Source organism: Anopheles coustani, chromosome 3, assembly GCF_943734705.1.
Source record: "Anopheles coustani chromosome 3, idAnoCousDA_361_x.2, whole genome shotgun sequence".
Classification (NCBI taxonomy): Eukaryota; Metazoa; Arthropoda; class Insecta; order Diptera; family Culicidae; genus Anopheles; species Anopheles coustani.
This window is the reverse complement of record NC_071288.1, coordinates 40,168,167-40,185,730: the sequence shown is the minus strand read 5'-3', so window position 1 is coordinate 40,185,730 and position 17,564 is coordinate 40,168,167. Positions and strand designations below refer to the sequence as shown.

The following is a 17,564-nucleotide window of genomic DNA, read 5'->3' as shown; positions in this document are numbered from 1 at the left end:
GCCATTTGGGGGGAAAAAAGATATCCGGTAACGAGGATACACTTACGAACTTAATTTCATTTCATCATTTGAACCATCTGTAGACGAACTGGTCGTATTCGGTTTCTTTCATCTTCAGCTCAAATTGTGTTCAAATAATCAACTTATTTTCAGTTGCGTAGTACGTGCGTTTTACGCTCAAATATGTTTCAACAAGTTGAAGTAATTCGAATGATATCTTGTTTAAAGACTTGTGCAGCTGAAGAAACTTAATTAGCTACTTCAGCATGTTTTATGAGGCTGCTTAATAGAAGAGTTACGAAAGTTATGTTAGACAAATTTAAACATCGTTTTATCGTTTGAAAGCCTAGGCAGTGGGTTATCTGTTCAATCAGATAACTAGATCAGATAAGAATTATGAAAATAGGAGTATGAAAAGAAGGAAGAATTGAAAGACAGATTGAGAACACTCAATGTGCTACAAAATAAATTGTACACGTTGATAAATCATTCGGAAAGTATAGATAGGAATAAAATACTGAAAAGCAAAAATTGTTTTGGACATTGCAGTTTGTTACTCTAACATTGAAAAAGTGACATTCCTTTACAACATTTCTTTAACAAGAACAACAGTTTTTAACAAGAAAAGCAACAACCTGTACGATCTCAATACAATTGTTTTTTTTAAAGAAATGTTGAGAAAGTTCATTTTAAAGGAAATGAAAATATAATTTGTAAATTAAAAATTCGGTGTAATTTTGATGATATTGGATATTGGCTTACCCCAAATTACTAAACATGGATTGCTATCCCATTTAATTGTGTTTCACCATAAATTGCTTTATGAAAACTTGATGTATATTTTTATAAGTAAAGCTTTCTTTTGTTCACCGACGCATTTGAACATGAATACACTTAATCTAGCTCAGTGCGTTTGTTTAGTAAGAGAAGTGACTTAAAACAACATAGATTCTGTCTTATCCGAATTACGTTTATTTAACCCCAAACTTTTGTAAATACGAATACTTGTGTAATTCCTTAGCTTAAGTCCTGCTTAACGATAATATTTATGTTCGAGACTCCTGATACCATTGTTAGCCATCTCCGCTTGTAACATAAATCGTCATATCCTTCACATGGAGCATTTATCTACGCTCGAGTACAATTTTCCCAAGGAAGGTACTACAGTCGTCTCTACTGGTATTATTTCCCTTACCAGGCCTTGTTTTAACAACAGTTTGATGGCTTTCCACACATTGCGAGGGTGCTCGTGTGTGTTTGTGGGTGTAGGGATGATGTTTTATGTCATAAGATGATAGATGGTCTCTTCTGAGGCGCAAGTAATTCCCGCACTGTGATGGTAGAACACTTTAAATTGATCCACAAACCTCATCTCAGTTTTCCTTCGGCGTGTGCGTTAGGCTCATGGGCTCGACGTGGTGAAGGCCATCGTAAGCAGCAAAAACGAGAGACGTAAAGAAACTGAAGCGGTGAAACAATGCAAACGAAACCGCCTGCCATGGGTTGGGTTGTGCCACAAGGCCACATTGAGGAAAAAGGCAGTGCTTGTGCGGAGTGCCTTTCCATTAGCTTTCCTTCATCGGCAGTGGTTTGGAGAAACAAGTCAATCGTGGCTCGTGTGGGGGTTCCACAAATCTGTGTTTTTTCTGCTTTTCCTTTCCCCCGTTTTTTCTGTAAAGTTGTGTGTAATGTATCCGGTGAACCGAACGCAAGATGCGCGTCAGAAGCAGCGCGTTTCTAAAAAGCATCATCGTTTGCGAAGGAAACCAAACAAGCATAATCATCCCGCGTTCGCCATTATCATCAACACTAACACTGTCGCAATCAGGCCGTTGCCGAAGCTTTTAAATCTGCATTCACCTTACCAGCCCGGGGTGTGTATCCTTCTGCTCGGCGGATAATCCTGCGCCTGGGACAGTAACATTCTCCCCGCCTGTCGCTTGCAATACGCTTCTGCGCTTCGTCCCCCAACCCAACCACTGGGGGGAGCCTACGAACAAAACCTGCCATCTCCAGGGAACATTAGCTCTCCGTAAGCATATGCGCCGTACGACATAATTCACGCATTAAGGTTATAAATAAACGAACAGGCCGGCGGAAACCGGAAGCCGAGCGACGCACGAATCTTCCGTTCCACCCTCGGAAGCGATCCGCCGGAACGTTCGCAGCCATTTCCCGCGAGAGTTCCTCGCACCGGTGCGGCCAATCGCCTCGTTCGGCCCGAGAGGGAACACTGCGCCGATCTGGGAGACGCCGACCGAGCCTACTGAAACAATCATAGGACATTTCATCATGACGTCCGCCGGTTTTTCTTCTCCATCATCATCATCATCGTCGTCGTCGTCGTCGTCGTTTCCCTGCATGCCACTACATCAAATTTTAATGATGATTGATCTTAATAACACACACTCACACGTCGTGCCATCGGCTCAAGACAGATGCGAAGGCGGACCCTTTTGTGGTCCATTTGTGGCCGAACCCGAACCCTCCGTGGGGCGCCTCCGGGCTATATGGAACACAAATGTACTGGCCAATCATTCATTTCCTGCTTCCCGGACGCGTCGAGTACGGCAGATGCGCTTCTAAATGGGCCATTCTTTTTCCTTGTCCTGATGGGACATGATTTCTTATGTGAGAACAGAATGTTTTACTTTCAAGCGCTCTTATGAAATCAAATTTGTGAAACATCTTCTATTGGTTATTAGTTTGATTTCACATTCTTTATTTGTTTTGACATTCATAAAAACCAGGTTAAAGTTTAAGTCTCACACTGCGAAGAAACACTGTGTGCTTCCTCAACACACGTTCCGAAATCCTTGCCTGTCCTCTGCTTTTTGGATACATAATTTTCCGCTCTCGGCGACTAGTTCCTATTTGCTTTCGGTTTTCTTTGGGCACTCGCCCAATGCCTTCGATGCCAAAAGGCTTGGAGCTTTGTCAATCCAACCTGGTGTAAATACATACGTGCGAATTTAATAACAAGCCAAGGCGGAACCTAACCCTCATCCGAACCCATGCCAACCTGCTGAAGCCGCTCCCCGGCATTAGTGAGGACGCAGCCCTTGCTTCGGCAGCGATGAAAGTTTGAACAGGAAGCCTCCGCACGAATGACGCCTCACGCCGGTGAAAGCAAGTAATTTAATCTGATGGATTAAGGCTCCCGTCGCTCCCCCACCTTTCCCCGTGTTTACCTACACCTCGCCACCAGCGAACGGAGCACCTGGGATCCGGATCCCATCCTGCAGCACGTAACGTTGAAGCCCGGCGCCTTGGCACGGGATGACTTTCAGTTTCGCCCGGCAAATCGACGTTCCTGCATGGGGCATTTTCCGAGCGCCCGAATCCTTTTCATCTCCTTCCAGTTTCGCGCTAGGACGGTGCTCCAATGCTGGGGAGACTTTGCTGGGCCGAACGTCTTTCAGTTTCGTGGCTTTGGCCTTTACCTTTACGGGGGAAAAGGGGTGGAAAAGTGCTACCCCAAGGGGCATGGGAGGACCGGCGTGGAAAGTGACTTTTGCGAACACAATTAAAATCAACCTCAACTAATCGATCAGAAACCGAAGGAGGTAAACCTCGCCGCAAGGGATTAACGGCTTCGGAATCGATTGGAGAAGGGGTTGAAAAAAGACGGGGAACGATGGGCCGGGCTGGGTGATTGTAGGGTAATGCTGACGTCAAAGCAAAGGAAATACAGAAGCAGGCGGAGGAGGGGAAGAAATAGGATTGATCGTAGAATGATTATGCTCAAACGCCGGGTGGATGATGATGATGATGAGATTTTGAGCAATCGTGTTTAAAACTGCGGCCTACCGTGGTTTTGTAACCCATTTGGTGGGCGAATGTTTAATCAGCTCTTAATTATTATGCTTTTCCACCATCATCAAAAGCAAAACTGGGTTGTTTGTCATTCGTTTTTGGTTGTTGTTTGGGTGTGTGTGTAGAGTGATGTTTTTAATCAATTACAATCGTTTGCTCAATGTTGAACATAAGCACCGTGAAAGGCTCTTTCGAGGACGTCGTATTGGAAAAGCATGAGCTATGAAACAATGGAACAATTTACTCATTAGGCTGACAGGGACATTGCTTTACGTGTCGGGGCAAAAAAATACACCACTCATTGAATGCTGATTCCATCCCGGGCATCGAGCGTAACGGACAAGCGTGTCGGAACCGCAATGATCAAAAGGTGATTAACGTTCACGTGGTGGTGAAGGTGTCGAAGGTGATGCGTTTTTCCACAAATATCACTGCACCCACATTCTATTACCTTCTGCGGTGAGCGGTGGGTGCGGTGGAAGGTGTGAAAATAAAGGATTTCCCCAAATTGCACCAAAAACCACGCGGTGGGACGTGAGACGATATCCGCAAGCACGCTCGCCAACGATAGGGTTTGGTCACGCGACAGCGATAACCGGGAGCTTCTCCGTTGTCAACCATACGTACTGGCCGGTGCTGAACGCATTCCCATTTTTCCGGTGCGGTTAAACATCAAACTCTCACACACATATAAATGATCGTTTTGGAAGGACCAGCAAATGAAGAAGGACGCGATGGCGTGCGAGCCGTCTCGTTCGCACCGTCGATCGTAATCGTAATCGTGGCACTCAATTTGATTACGAAACAGAATTTCCTCCTCAACGGCTTTACAGCCGTACGTACGCTCTGCTATCCTTTTACACACACACAAACCGGATTCGTGTCACAAGGCCCGTGAAGAATGGCCACGCATTCGCACGAATTCAATTCACTCACGACAAACGCGACACAAACCGTCGGCAAAGCGGATGAATGAAACTAACGTACGCAAATGGCGTCGTTCACCGCGCCGGAATCGGAAGCGAGTAATTATTTGGCATCGTTTCTTCTCATTTCGCGGAAATCACGCATCGGAATGGATGGCAGATGAAAGAGGGAGTGAAAAACAACGCTTTGGAACGGAAAGAAACCATTACTAATGGGCCATGATGGGCTTTTTTCCCATCGCACTTTGCCCGTGGGTGGTGGAAGTTGCTTCCGGGTTCAGACACTTTTTCACCAATTCTCTGTGGTGGTATTCAAAGGGAGGAATATTTTTTAAATAAAACTTCTGTTTCATTTTGAAATCAAATTTTTAGTACTTTGGGTGTTTGAACTACCATGTAATTAATTAGTTGATACGGGTTTTTTTAACATTAAACTTTTCATGATTTCGCTTAGGCAAATATAATAATGTCAATTGCTATTTATTTTACCTAATATGTCGAATTTGCAGAAATCTGCACATTTACGAACCGTTTGTACAAATAGGGCTCTTTTTGAAATTTACTACATCAAAAGGAGTATTCAATTAGAATTCTAAACAACTGTTATGTATTTGTGGGTTTTTTGATTGCATAATGTTTTGTTAAAGTTCAATCGAAAACATCATGACCCATTTAGCTATACCTATGTGTGAATTCTTAGAGAGTGTCTTCTATTTGAATCAAAATTCGGAGCTGCAACTGTTACATGATGCTAACGACTAAATAAGTAACGCATAAATTGTTTCTATCAAATTAGTAATAATGTTGGTGTGTTTGTTCATGCGAACCTTGTTGGATGCAAAAAACAAAAAAAAAGATCAAATACTTACAAAATATTATTGCCATTAACTGATCATTCATGACATAAGCTTAAATTCAATACTTTAGACTAGCTCACCATCAACATCAATCAATAAAGAAACACCTTTGAAAAGCTCGTTAAAAAATGTGCAGTTAATTAAGCTTGCTAAATATTCCTTTCAATAATTTAACACTTCATAAAATGGTTATTTTTATCTATTTGAAAGTTATTATATTACGAAGAACAGCTTGACGGTGTAAAATGGATAAAAATGCCACTGACTTTTATATGATTGCTTCATTTTGTTCATCTCTAATGGCTTGGCACTTCATTGCTTCGAAGAAAATTGCCGAAAGACCACTCAAAGCAGTTCAATATTCAACTCAAACTGAGCTCACTTAATCGTGTTTGCAGTTCATAAAACTTGTTTTAATTGCATCGACTACTCGCGAGTTCATTGCCAGATAGCGGTGTATCGCTTTTCCCCGCCCATCCAGTCGTACGTCGGCCACGTGCCAGCCGACCGACTTGATTAACACTTTTGAATTAGTGCCAAATTATGCAGCTGCAAATTTAAACCAGTCCTTCTGGCACGTCCTTCCCGCAATTGGAATTGCATTCTGCGCCCGTCCCGCAAAAAGAAGCCCAATGGGAGTGGGTGTTCGAAATGCAAATAAAAAAAGGAGGAACAACAACATGCGTTACTAATGTTCCACCGGTGAAATGGTGAACGTATTTTCGAGCGTAAGCCGCCGTGGATAATGCTTGCGCACTTGAGCGTTTGCCTGCCGGACTGAGCCCGGGTTCTCGGGGATTTAATTGATATTCATTCGTCAATGATCCTTTCGGAGGGGCGATGAGCACGATGGCAGGCAATTGAAGTTGGACCTGGACCGGGCACCTCACCGCAGTGTTGCGTCGATAATTAGTTGAGCGTGTAACTGCGAACGGTTATTGCTGTTTTGCAAATAAATAATTAGGAATTAATTAATAATAATGTATTCAGCGGCTTGCGAGCGAAGGGGAGTACTTGTTTATTTATTTATTTTGTGCCCCACATGCGCTGATGTACGCGTCCGAAGCGAATTTCCCTCGGTTATCCCTCGCGCGAGCAAATGACGCTCGTTTGGTGTTGTTTTTCGCAATCGAGAATCATTTATTAATGGTGATACTTTTCGGGTCATTCGGTTGCGATTTTGCTGGACGTTTACGAATGATAAAATCACGAATCAGGCCAGCCCGCTTCTGCTCGCTACCGCCATTTCACTTTCCCTCATGCTCCTCCCACCCATGACTATCGGTTGTGGTAATTATTGTTCAATTATTTCTGCCCCGAAACGGAGGCGATCCTCGGACCGGCTCAAAAGTTCCCCCGAAAACGGTGGCGAAGAGATTAAAACGACACAAATAAGTTTGTTTCCCCGGGTAGCCGGTGGGTGCTCTAGGGAAAGACAGTGGTTCAGGTCCACCAGGTCCTACCACCGGCCGGGCCCGGAAGCCGGGGTTGATTTATTTCGGACGCCATTACCACGGGGAGTTACAGGCCCGACGGCGGTCCGCTTATCGGTCCGCCATCCGGAAGCGCCTCTCCCGTGGGGCTATTAGGTGGCGCAAGTGATAAAACGAGTGGAGGAAACGCTGCCAGCGGACAGGGCAAAAAAAAAGGAAGAATTTAAACACACGCACACACACACAAACACCGACCGCACACCTTGTGGCCCGCGGGGTTGGGGAAGTTTCTCTGCTGATCATTAGTTTATTGGGGTCGGTGCGCGATAGTATCAGTCGCGGTTGTAAATTGTAATTAACTATCGCTGTTACACCATTTTATGGGCAATCATCGTTGACTAACGTTTGTTTTCGTTTTTGCATACTGATGTCCTCGTTGTTTTTTTTTTGGTTTTACTTTCGTCTGTTTAGCTCCTTCTTTTTCCCACCAAAACATTCATTTGTTAATGTCCTTTGACATACCTTTGGGTTTCTGTCGGGGATTTGGTTGCAATTTTTTCGACAAAATTTATTTTTTCCCAAGCCCACAGCACCGGTTTTCCGAATTGCACGATTACATGGCCACCATCTTTCCCGGTAATGTTTGTTTATGGCTTGTTTTTTGTTCGGCGCGATAATTGAAGGTGATTTTTCTCTCTTGAAGGATAATTTGAATTCATTGAAGTGGCACTGGTTCCAGCAAAGCCTGGGCGTTGGTGTTCATGCCGACGCCAATGGTGATGTTGGTGATGATGATGATGATGATGATGTTTTGCCGAACGATAGTATTTGGAATAGCCCAATTAATTCTTGCCGCAGTTGATGGCAGAATTGGTGGAGGGAATCGCTGGCAGGAGCTTTTGATGCCAACGGACCAGATTAACTTGTTATTTCTGGTCTTCGAGTTTCAGCGGAAGTTTACATCACAATACCTGAAAGTGCTTTACAGTCCGCTTTTTTTTTTTGTTTCTATTTATTTTGCTTATTGATTCATTTCAAAATCGATCAACCGTTTCGGGGATGCTAAAGAAGTTTGATCATCTTCTTCAAACTTATGAATGACCATCGACATTTTCCAAATTTATTTAGAAATGTTGCAACTTTAATGATTTATAAAGCGACATTTACTAGGGGTATAAACTCATCATCATTGTATAATAAAACTAAACTGTTTAATCATTGTACCTTGGATATATCTGTGATTAAAACAATTCAAACGAACAAATAACTACACTCACTAATTATTCAGTATTTCACAATATGACTATTGTATTGATTCAGTATTAGGTACATACTTTACCACCATTAACGTGATTGTCCATAGTGAGCTGTTAGACGATGAACCAGTTTCTAGTTCATTAAAGAAACTCTGAATCCAGAGAAAAGTTGACGATATTTATGCAGCTGGTTTCGTTCCTTTCTTTTGATCATCAATCCTCCCAACAATCGATTTGAAAACGGAGCATTTCCCAGAACGTTCCAGTGTGGCACGTGCACTGGATATCAATTTGACGCATTCTGGATGTGCAACCCGAACGAGTGGGCGTTTTGTAAAATATTGAATAAAACTCATCGACCTCAAGTTGAAATTTTGTGGAACACACCGTTCCTAATGCGAACGGAATCGATTCTCTAACGATTTCTACCGACGTTCGGTTCGGCGAAATTTAATTACGGGGAACGACCATAACTACCCAATTCGACCGGCGAGCAACGCCTTCCACCGATGTTTGTTTTAAGAGTCCATTTTGTGTCTGCCAGCTTCCCTTCTTCGCCCTTCCGCCCTGCTCGGTTCGCCTCGGTGCAAATTTGTTTCCGGCCCGACCGCTCCAGAAAGGACCGACCCCAAGGGATGAATTATAACAGAAGTCAATAACGAATTCGAAATGAACGACAAACGAAACAGACGACGGTCATTATAGAGAAGTGTCTTGGAGAAGTTTACCCGGCCACGTTGGGCATCGCAGATTTATTTGTCTGTGACAGCAGTTTTCTGAGTGGTTGTGCGAAATTCATGTCAACTAGATAAGGGCAACGGGGTGGTAGGAGTGTTTTACAGCGAACGGAATTAAACGAACTCCGAATCACTTTAAGCTGAATGTTTCTTGAAATGACACACAAGTTTTGTGCGCTCTTAAAATATTATCAAGACAGAAAACGTGGCGCACAGACAATGGAATGAAAGGAGAGATCCATTCCTGAAGGGAAAGTAGGAGCCATAAAATAGACCCGGGGAAGGATTTACCAGGCGGCCAATCGCCGATAATGAGGGACACGCCATTTATTTCAGTTTGAACCCTGCAGAACGGCGCCTCAAGCTAATGCCCGGCCACAACTTTATCAAATATGGATAAATCAATTATCATAATGGCGTGCTCTGGAAGCTTTTCAATTAACTCTATGAATTTTCAAACTCGATAAGGTCCGCCCGATTAGGGATGGGTTTTACGAGGAGCCCTGAACCTGAACCTAGGGATTTGTGTAGTGCATGTGTGCATGATTCATACCACAGTCGGTTTCAATATTTTAGACGATATTGCATCCGGCCATGCGTGGTTACGAGGTGATTAAGATTGACATGGCGCCATGGACGTATTGAAATAAAAAAAGACGGGGAAACACAACTGTTGCTAAAAATACATCAAATGCTAAGACTTGTAGAGCTGTATACATATTGCCTTTAAAATGGTACTTTGTAAAAAAGATGAGCTGTCCCAAAAAAGAAGCTTCAAAGAGATCAAATTAAACTAAATACTTGAAGTATTTTAACTAAATTACACTAATTTTTATAACAGTTTCAAACGAGCCGTTAAGCAAAAGCGTTCACAATGCGCCTAAACAGCTGAAATCCAACGCCCCTGAACTAATGTACCTCTTAGCGATAGGCACCAATTATCATAATTTAGTGCTTCTACCGATAAAGTTATTAGACGCGTCGCTACCATATCCCCCCACTACCCAACGAGCTCGAAAATGTATCATTTCAGCAATAGATAATGAACTCTTTTCCTACACAAATAATCCGTTGTATGCGTGTGTCCTTTCAAGGTTACCCCGGTTACGCGGTGCCAGCGATTATCCTTCCAGCACGCACACACGTGTCCACCATCCTAACCTGCCTTTCCCCATTACATACAAGCTAGCCGCATAACGTTTAAAGTTGCCTTCCTAATTATCCTGGCATGGGCCATAAACGAGCTTGTCTCACGGTTTAACGCGCCCCAGCGCCATGCACAACAAATTCCGCAGACCTTCAGACGCAGGATGTGTGAAGTCACGTTCGGGACTGTCATTGGGTGAAGGGCGAGCGGAGAAAAAACGTAGAAAACTTTTCTACACGAATATTTGAAATTTAAATTTCAACCGTTATTCACCCTCCCTAAAGCTCGTCCCTCTATTACGCCCAATTCCGAAGATTCTGGAGGCTTCCTGGAGCTGGTTTCCGCTAAACGCCAGTCTATGGAGCTGCATTTTAAGCGGGATGAGCACTTTATCGCCGCTGCGCCGAGCAAAAATTTAATTAAACTCATAAATTAAACATACCATAAATATAAAATACGCACATAAATTATTAATGCATAAAGTTGGGCGGGACGACCGAATCCCGAGATCGGAACGGCAATAATGACAAACTCGGAGACATTTTGAATCAATACATGTGCGGTGCATGAGCAAGCGCGAACAAAGAAGTTCTTAATTTCTGGGTTTTATTAATAGGCTCGGAAGTGTGCTTGTATGATAAATTAATGTTTGATGAATCAGTGCATTCTTAAAGTTACGTAACTAGAGATAGTAATAGTTTTCAAATTGAAGAATATAACTTATCGATTCTGTATTTTATCCGAGATTCGTGTCCCATTACATAACTAAGTAAACAGTTCAATTTACAGAACTATTTTTGTTTAAATACATAAATGATCTAGTTTACATTTAGTAAAAGACCTTTTAAAATATCATACAACATATAAAACAGGCATATTTGATCGTCCAGATGTGTCTTTTTTGGGATGCTTTGTTTGATGTCTTGTGTTCCGTTGTTATTCTCATTGAATAGTAGAATCGACGAAATAATCATCAAATCAAAAAACATGTTTGAAGACGGCATGAGACCATTTCATTTGAAGAACCAAGAGACGTTTAGTTATCAGACAGCTATAAGAATGTCATAAAACACAAAAAATATGTATCTTTCTGTTGATGAATCACTCATCATGTTGAAGATTGTTTGAAGAAGACATTAGTCCACTTTAATTAAATAATCAAGAGACAATCAAGCTTACACATAAATAATTATATTAATGGAACTATAATACCGTTTCTCGACAGTACTAACATCAATGTTCATTCAATGCAATGATCAGACAGTAAAACAAAACCTTTAAAAAAAATCTCTAAAACTTGTCTATTGTTAACGTGAGAAAGCTGAATGCCTTCAAACATTGTTGCGCTGGTTTCTGCCGTTTTTTGTTGGAAGGAGTTACAGCAACAGCCGTAAATGGAAACACAAAATAAGTGCAAAGTATGTGCTGAGCGTAGTACTAGGTTTTCAGTAATGGAAGGGAATTGTATGGTTTTAGAGAAAAAAGAAAATCTTGCTTCTGTCCCGCTGACGCCACTGTATTTTCGAGTGCATCCTTTGTCAAGCACTCCATTAACTGCATTTGGTCATTAACAATCGTCCGCCAGGACAACGAGCTGCCAACTGTCAGTTCAGGAAGCGACCACCGCGAAGTTAGTTTCGCGGTTTTCACACTTTCCGTGCGCTTCATTTTTCATTCCTTCCTTTGACATCGTTCAGCGCTGGCCAAAAGGTGTTTGCCCAGATTGACCTCTCCGGGCGCGGGGCGAGGATCGGTACCGTAACGGGGGCAGGGGTAACGATGAAACAAATGAACACCTTAAGAATTGCTGAAATTCTCATGGCCCTCGACCCTTCCGGGGCCCGTTTCCGGACCCGGATTGCGCATCGCCACCCTTTTCATCCGCTTCCGAAGGCCACGGCTGACGTCAGCCCTTGCCGGTTGCCAACCGGAAGCTCCGGAAGCGCCATCCGCAACCTTCGCACCGGTCGGTCATGAAACGAATTACACAATAGAAATTCGCTTCCTTCCATTTGGTGGCCTGGCACCAAGCAACATGGACGGGTGGACGCCTATAGCATGACTGCTAGCGCTGATCGGTTGATGGTGTCCACCCGTCACCTCTCCAGGGCCGGTGGGCAGCCGGGGTTTTTCCGTTTTCCGGCACCGTCCGAACATCTCGAGTGTAATTAATCACATCGGTTACCTTTTCATATTGGGCTGGCGTGAGGATGGCGTGAAACGTACTCGGCATACCCGATGCCCTTCCCAGCGACACCTTTTTCTGCAACCTGGGATTTGGAGGAAGCAAACGGTGCGCTGGGAAGGGAACATACAAAAGAAAAAAAAAACGCAAGAGCACGAAAAACCAAACCATGAACAAAGATTTTGTACCAGATTTCCCGGTACGATGAATCTCCTGACCTCTGCCCTGGTACGGTAAAAGGATCCTCAAAATTGAATACTCACGTAAGCAGAAATTAATGAATTCCATTTCTCTTCCATCCAGTTTCATTTTTCCGTAGAAGCATTTGCCAAGCAAAAGTCCCACGAGTTAACAACTTCCTGTGTTCTTGGTTTTCATCGTTTTTCATTCGAAATGATAATCATTTTCTATGATGGTAAATTTAGTTATTCCTGTTTACAAAGGTGTATTAGGTGCAATATGCTAAGGAAACAGTATTAATGATTTAAGTTGGCATGATTTACTTTATCAAAAGCATTTTGTATTTTTTCATTCCAAACACACAACTAACAAATCCTTTATTACCAACAAAGAGAATGCTTCTTTTTTCAAAGTATGTTTGTTTCAAGTTATTGCAATTGGATTTATGTTCATGTTTGAACACCTAGTTATGTTATAAAGTTTGAATAACTAGGTGTTCTGAAGTTTCACCAGTTACCAGCTTGAGTTCAAACAACGATATTTCGTTTGAAATATCGAATTTGTTATTGTAAACCTCTCGTCTCTGTGTCCTCTTCTTCCATCCTCAACGGGTACCTTTAGGAAATATGATACTTTCGAAATGTGTCACTGGTGTGAACAACAACTTCCAACCGAGTGCAATCATTTGCAATGCGATAACAGCTTCACGCAAAAACACAGAATGTGAAACACAGAAGGACACAAACCCGACCAATCGCTCGAAAGCTGTTGAATACCCGGCGGGAATACAACCTTAGTGGCACGGCACCGTGTTCGAATCAAAGCGAAAATGCAAAACAGAACCAACGAGTATCCAACGAGTGGAGGAAAAATTACTTTCCACCAAAGGGAGGACACACACACACACAAACCACGCCACCTAGATGAAAAGCGGGGAACGAAAATAGAAAAGTTTTAGCGTGTAGCACGAGCGATAAGAGTATTGCAGCTGTCACCTGCCACCGGGGCGGGTGCGGGTGGACAACTGAAACGATACTTATCGTCCGCCCGGAAGTATGCAATTATCAGCAACGAGTCACCGGAGATAACTCGAAGAAAATTTTCACCATTTTCCCAAGCAACACCGAGGAAGGGGGGGAGGGTTGAACGAAATCCGGAACCCTAGCTTATCGCTTAGTTTCCTTTCCCTCGACGCACGAGAGCGAGTTGAAGTTTTGAAAAAAAAAATATAAATAACGAACACGAACTGTACAGAAACTTTTGGAAAAAGGATGGAAAAGAAACGGCGCACAATTTATCGGGGCGCAGGACACTTCCGTACACATATTTTCTTGTGATACGAACCAAACCGAAAAAAAAGAAGAGTGGTCACAAACGAACAGTGATTAGAATACAAACACTGGCATCTATGTTTCTTTCCCACCGGGGGAGATTGCTAAGCGATTGCATCTCAATCGAAAACTTTACGGCGACCGAAACTCTCGATATCTGGCTGAGAGAAACGAAAAAGTAGGAAATCCTTTTTTCCCTCTTTCCCAGGGGGATTTCAGCTCGCTAGCAATATTTCGGGAATTGTGACCAGTATATTTAGATACAACGAGAAACTTCACTCCGCCCTCCGTACGTAAGATGGCCCATTTGAGGCCATTTTCAACGTTCTTTTCAAATGCATTAAAAAACTGAAGCTAGTTTTGAACCTTTTTTTGGCGTTCCCTTTCTTTCCTACACGATGAAAAGGGTTTGGAATCGTTGGAAAGCCGATAAACGTAACTTCCGACGCGGTGCCGATAAACTCTAACGCTGTTTAAGATCCCGCTGAAACAAATGGGCAATCGGGGTTGCGTCCATTAATTATAGCGAAGGGATTTATCCCGAGCTAGGGCGCGCCGAATGAATCGAACGGACGTCACCAGCCCGTCCAAGATGGCCGATTAGCCATCAGGGACGCCGATTGTCGTCGTGTCACATCGTCGAGTTTCCTTCTCCTAATTGGCGGCGTGGAAAAGTCTCTCGCCGGCCGACGGTACTCCCGATAAACGGTGTGTCCTCGAGGCCACCGCTCAGTGAGTTTTCATCGAAACCGTTGGGAAAGGATCCCGAATTGTCTCGCCTGGTGGACATCCAGTCCTGATTGGATGCTGTGATTTCGTTTTTTCTCTACCGTAAGCTGTTATACAGCTCGTTCTCATTCCGTTTATCCATTGTGTTATGGTGAAAACACATTTTTCAAAATGAGCCCACCCTCGCCCAAACGGATCGGCTCACCCGGGAGAAGAAAAGCAACTTTCGGTAATTAGCGATACTCGAGTATCAATCAGTTGGGTTCGCTTCTGTCGGGCGTCTACTACACAAACAAGGGGGGGGCCCTAAATAATACGCACACAAATAATGCGCCTGCGGGCCACACAGTTCGCTATTTTCGTCCCCCCTTCACCACCTTCCCGGGGTCGCCACTCGGGGGAACAATAGAATTCGTTCACCGGGGAGGGTTCAGTTCTCGACAATCAATCAATTGACAAAAGGCGATGATTTTTGGCCGTTCGCTTATTCGTACGATGGGGAGAGGCGGGGAAGGAAACGATGGCAACCGATGAAGAAACTCTTTTGTGTCGGGGCTTTGGGGCGGTTCCAGGGTAGAGGTTGCTACCTACCCTGGGAAGTTGGACAGCCCGACCCCCGGTTAGCTTCAGTGGGTGCTTGGGAGTTGTTGGTCGTGTACGTTGTTTCTGTTGTTCGATTGATGGTTCTGATTTCGCTTGCTTCCTTTCAGCATGCGGGAAGGTGATAATTGATTGGAGCTAGTTTCTATTGTTCGATCGTTTTTTTGGGAGACTTCTTCGTGGATTTGTATAAAGCTTCAAACACTTCAGAGAACAGGAATTTCTTAAATCAGTTTTAAGGAACTACTTTTTATAAACTTCAATAAATATTGTTTAAAACATAACAGTTTGGAATGTTTGGATAAGTTACCAAATCAATCGATAGCTGTGTAATTTTGTGATAGCTGGGTCAAAAAACGGATTCCGTTATTTGCCATTGCATCAAAAGCTACTTTTTTTTTTTTTATGTGGCACGACATCCCCAAGTGGGACAAGGCCTCTCTCCGAAGAGAGTTTGTGTGATCGAAAGACGGTATATTATAGATCGGTGGTCAGCCGTTCGTAATACCGGAGGATGCCAGACTCGAGATTCGATCCCACACCTGTGGTGTGGTGTTTCTTCGCGCTACCGCTGCGCCATGGGCACCCCCCATGGCTCAAAAGCTACTCCTAGATGGAAAAAACATATTAATCATACTTTTCCGATTAGATAGTTACAAAGTAGTTTCATCAGTAAAGCGACTAAATTTGATTACATTTTATATAGTATAATTGCTGTATATTAAACTTATTTTCGCTCAATCTTACAGAAAGCATAATTTTGGATGCCTGCAAAAATTTGTATATTGAAACCTATAATAAATGTCTTGACTGTTAGTAATTATTTAAATTTGTCATTTTCTATGTTTTCTTGTTCGAAAGTCTAAGTTTTGAAACATTTTCATACAGAATAGGAAGCTATTTTCAACTGTTAAATTTATGTGAGATTTCGAAGTTGTTTCATCTTTCCGGCTTCCCATAAAGGGCTTCCATTTAAAGCATTTTATTTCTTAAATATATTAACTTTCTTGCCTTTTAAAACTGCTAATAAAATAGTGTAGAAGTGTTTCATTATCATCAGGTTATTTGCAGACAAAATTTATATTTTCTAAAATTTTACTAGTAACAAAATTTGTATAGAAAAAAGTGTTGATTCTTGTATTGTTTATATTTTTAAATACACCTTAAAACTGGCAAAATTGAATCAGGAGCAAAGGTATATTATAAACAGTTGAAGGTACTATGTCATGTTTAGATATTCCCTCAAGCTTTATTGTGTAATATTGTATGTTGGCGGGTTGAACTGAAAAGGTGTAACTTATGTTTTATATGCATTAAATTGGGTAATTTTTGCCTACAGCTGATGTCAAACTTAAAATACACGTTTGAATATTTCTGTAGTACCGAGAAGCCCATGGATGATTGGCTTTTCTGCGCCATTCTCGGAAAGTTGTCCTCCTGCTAATGCTTTTCCCCGATCAACGGCGCAACCTTCAACTCTCTTCGCGACGCTACATTTAATAGGCGGTCGACACAAAGAATCCATCACCGGGGATTCCCTGTCGTAAAAATAATCCTTGACGGATTAACGGTCAATAGCGTTTTGGGGCGGAGCGGGGAGACGAAAGTGAAAAGAAAAATTGTGCAAATAAAACGCATAATACGTGCGCGGCCCGCACGAAGGCTACGGCGTAGAATAAATTGTTACACCCAGCGCGTGCCCTTTCTTTCCTCCTTGTTGGTGAAAATCTGGACAGAAAAAGAGAGAGAAAGAGAGAGATAAAAAAGAGAGAAAGAAAGAGTTGTTCAGCGTGAAACCAAAAAATTAAAACCCAACCGGGCGCGGGTTTAGCTGGCGTTTTTCCAGGCGAAAGAAGTGTCCGCCCGCGATTAGATGCCGTTTTCGCCGAAATTGATGGAACGAACAAAGCTTAGTCAACTTTTTTCCCCCTCCTTACCCTCCTCCCGCACTCTCTCTCTCCATTAAAGTGTCCAGGCAAAGTTCGTGAACCATTTAATAATGCGCGAAGAAATCACCCAAGATTCGCCCAAGACCACAGGACGCACACTTTCGACAGCCTTTTGCACTTCGATCGAAACCACGATCGGGAGTCGGGTGTCATAAAAAAGCTTCTTTGCCTTTTTCCTCGTGATTCACGCGCCCGTTACTCGCCCGTGCGCCTTTTTCCAAGATTGCTGTTTTCATCCCATCCTGATCCAGAGGTGGTTGTAAATAATTACATTTTCATGTTCCATTCAACCTGTTTTGACCATTAAGCGAATCTTAAGTAGGGTCGGCCCTCAGGTTTTTCCAATTTTTTTAAGCACACACACACACACACACACACACAAACAGATGCAGGCAGACAACCACGGGGAAACGTCTTT

The 17,564-nt window shown here is 42.9% G+C and overlaps 1 protein-coding gene across 1 annotated transcript in view; it reads left to right on the top strand.

Moving 5' to 3' along the window:
- Positions 1-17,564, top strand: part of LOC131272524 (cytoplasmic polyadenylation element-binding protein 4-like) — a 218,446-nt gene that overhangs the window by 88,053 nt on the left and 112,829 nt on the right. The window lies entirely within an intron of this gene.